Below are 3,099 nucleotides of genomic sequence, written 5' to 3' on the forward strand. Positions count from 1 at the left end.
GTGACTTTGTGCTACTTTAATACTATGTTGCTATTTATTATGTTCCTAGTTTTCTCTAGTTATATGCTTGATATAGTCATGATTGATGATGAATTTATGCATATATTCGCAGTGCTTAGCTCAATACTCGACTGAGTTAAGTGGTCGACATTATGTAAGCGTGGTGCTTAAATATTGTTTACCTACGGATGCACTCTACAAACTAGTGTGACACTCTTGTTGAGTCCTTTGTAGTCTACTCCCCGTTTGTAGAACAAGTAGAACCCAGTTGCGAAGGGAGTCAAGCTATGTTCTTGATCTTCCTTAGTAATGTTCCTTATGCATAGATACAAAGTTAATTATGCAATAGATGAAAGTGTATATACTTGGGTGTACAAAAGATTTAGTAAATAAGGAATGACTTAGGAATCTTTTACAATTAACTAATCTCCTGTCTAGCCATACTACATTTATGAGTATCTACTTCTATCTGTGGAATACTATCTATGCCTTATATTTATCATTTATTTATCATTTGACTTACCCCTGCTATAGCTTGAGAGTTAATTATTTTGTCATAAGTATGCATATTTATCAATATCTCTTGCCACCCCATCGCTCCTCCCTATGGATAAAATATAAATAACGATACCTGGCATATCCCAGGTGACATGCTACAATGGTATATTATTTGTGCGCTTGCGGATTACTTAGTATATATGAATTTACAAGTGTTCTCAATAATTACCAACCAAAGCATTTCTGGCATCATTGCTATGGATGACAACTTAGTAAAGAGTGATGCTAAGAAATGCCAACAAGCATTTCTGACGCCATTGCTAGGGAGGGGCACAAGGCTAAGAGAATTGATCAAATAAATACTTATAGACGAGATCATAACTTTATACCTCTGCTTTAGCAGGCTTACCCTTGTTTGTCTTTGTTCATATCTTATACAGGGTATTGTAGGATTGGTTCTGATTCACCAACAAATTCCATCAATCAGAATCAAACCAATCAAGAGGAAGCTCAACACCAGTTTTTGAAGCTATGGCTGACAAGGCTCTGTGTGAATTCTCTGCTCTAAGTACTGAGAACATCCACATTGGACCAACACTCAAAACTAATAACCTTGAGTTTGAGCTCAAGCCAAGCCTCATCAACATGGTGCAAGCTACTCCATTCAGCAGAAAGGCACATGAAGATGCTAGTGCTCATCTTCAGAATTTTCTAGAGATAAGCAGCACAATCACCATAAAGGATGTTGCTTAAGACATCATACTACTCCGCCTATTTCCATTCTCGTTAGTGGGAAGGGTGAAGTAGTGGTTATACACCAACAAAGATAACATCAACACAAGGGCAAAATGTCCAGAGGCCTTTCTAGCAAAGTTTTCCCCTATAGGCAAGACCAATGCCTTGAGAGGAAAGATTTCCAACTTCCAACAATAGAATGGAGAAACCATTCTAGAGGCATGGGAATGTTTTCAAGAATACATTTTAGATTGTCCTCATCACGGGATGGAGGATTGGTTGCTCATACAAAGCTTTTGTCATGGATTAATCGAGAAACCTCGTGAACAACTCAATGCTACTGCTGGAGGATCATTTATGTCACTCACCCTTGAAAAAGCTAAAACTCTTATGGACAAGATAGCCTCTAATCAAGGCTGGTCTCAATGCAATATTCAATCATGCAATAAGAACGAATAAGTACTAGATGAGGTATGTGCACTGTCAACCAAGATGGATGTCTTGTTAAATTGGCTTGAACAGTGAGCCAATTACAAGAAAGATCGTCAGGCTATTCAAGATGCTTTTAATTCTCAAAATGTATGTGGAGAATATTTGGGGGTTGAATTCCCTGAATATCAAGAACATGCAAATATTGTGATCAATAATTCTGCTCCACAACAACAGAGACAAGGATGGAATCAACAACAACAACGCTCAAATTCCCAAGGTAAGCACCTAGGTAATTACTATAATTCTTCCAATACTAAGCAACCATCCTTCAGAGACTTGATCTTAGAACAAGCTAAGATTAATAAGAATATTTCTAAAAAGCTTGCTTTTAATGATAAGGTCGTAGAAAACATAAATACTAAAATGGATAGTTTTTCTTCTACCATCAAACACCAACTTAGCTATAATAAAAAGATAGAATCACAATGAGCTCAGTTGACCACTGCTTTGCCTTTTGCCACTAACCTTGAGAAGGTCAACGCCATAACCACAAGAGGTGGCAAGTCTACTCATGATCCTCTATATCTGACAAGGATGGGTAAGACATCAGCAGCAGTACAGGAGGAGAAGAAGGATGATGAAGTTGAAGGAGTTGAGCCACATGCATAAGAAATGATGCAAGATTTTCATGACATTACCTTTGTACCGTTTCCACGCAGAAATCGAAAAGCCAAAATAGATGAGCTATTTGGTAAGTTCGTAGAAGTAATTCAAAAGTTATATATCAATATACCTCTGCTAGATGCCATATAGGTACCTACCTATGCGAAGTACCTTAGAGATATTCTGAGCAATAAGAGACCATTGCCCACCACTAAGGTAATTAAGTTAATGGAGGAGTGTAGTGCGGCCATCCTGAACACATACCTATCAAGAACAAGGATCCAGGATGTCCCACTATAGATTGCTCGATCAAAAACCAAAACTTTGAGAATGCACTATGCGATCTTGGAGCAAGTGTCAGTGCCATGCCCAAGAAGGTTTTTGACAAGCTCAACTATTCGACACTCACACCAACATCGATGTGCCTACAACTAGCCAACCAACATCGATGTGCCTACGAAGAAAGATGCCTTCAAGCAACTAAAGACATGAACGTTCATTCTTACTCCTACCTATGATTTAGCCCTTCTGCATGCAACAGGCATGGACACTAGATTTGAAATCATATTTAGAACTATTGGGTATGAAAATGTCTGGCAAATTAACGAACCGGGGTCTAAACTCTTAACACTAGAATTTCTATGCACCTTGCAAACCACTGATCCTGAAGTTACATTTAGACTATTTGGGAAAGATTTTTCTATCCCATGGAAGCATCTTAGTGAACTTCTAGGATTTCATGCATAGTAAAATTCTGATATAGTAAAATTC

General features: G+C 38.0%; 1 non-coding gene across 1 annotated transcript; it reads right to left on the minus strand.

Annotated features, from left to right (window-relative positions):
• Positions 1–1,395: 1,395 nt before the first annotated feature.
• LOC136511035 (small nucleolar RNA R71) lies at positions 1,396–1,502 on the minus strand. The gene has a single exon (XR_010772635.1). It is a non-coding gene; the product is annotated as a small nucleolar RNA R71 (small nucleolar RNA).
• Between the last annotated feature and the right edge of the window lie 1,597 nt (positions 1,503–3,099).

This window comes from Miscanthus floridulus, chromosome 1, assembly GCF_019320115.1.
Source record: "Miscanthus floridulus cultivar M001 chromosome 1, ASM1932011v1, whole genome shotgun sequence".
Classification (NCBI taxonomy): domain Eukaryota; kingdom Viridiplantae; phylum Streptophyta; class Magnoliopsida; order Poales; family Poaceae; genus Miscanthus; species Miscanthus floridulus.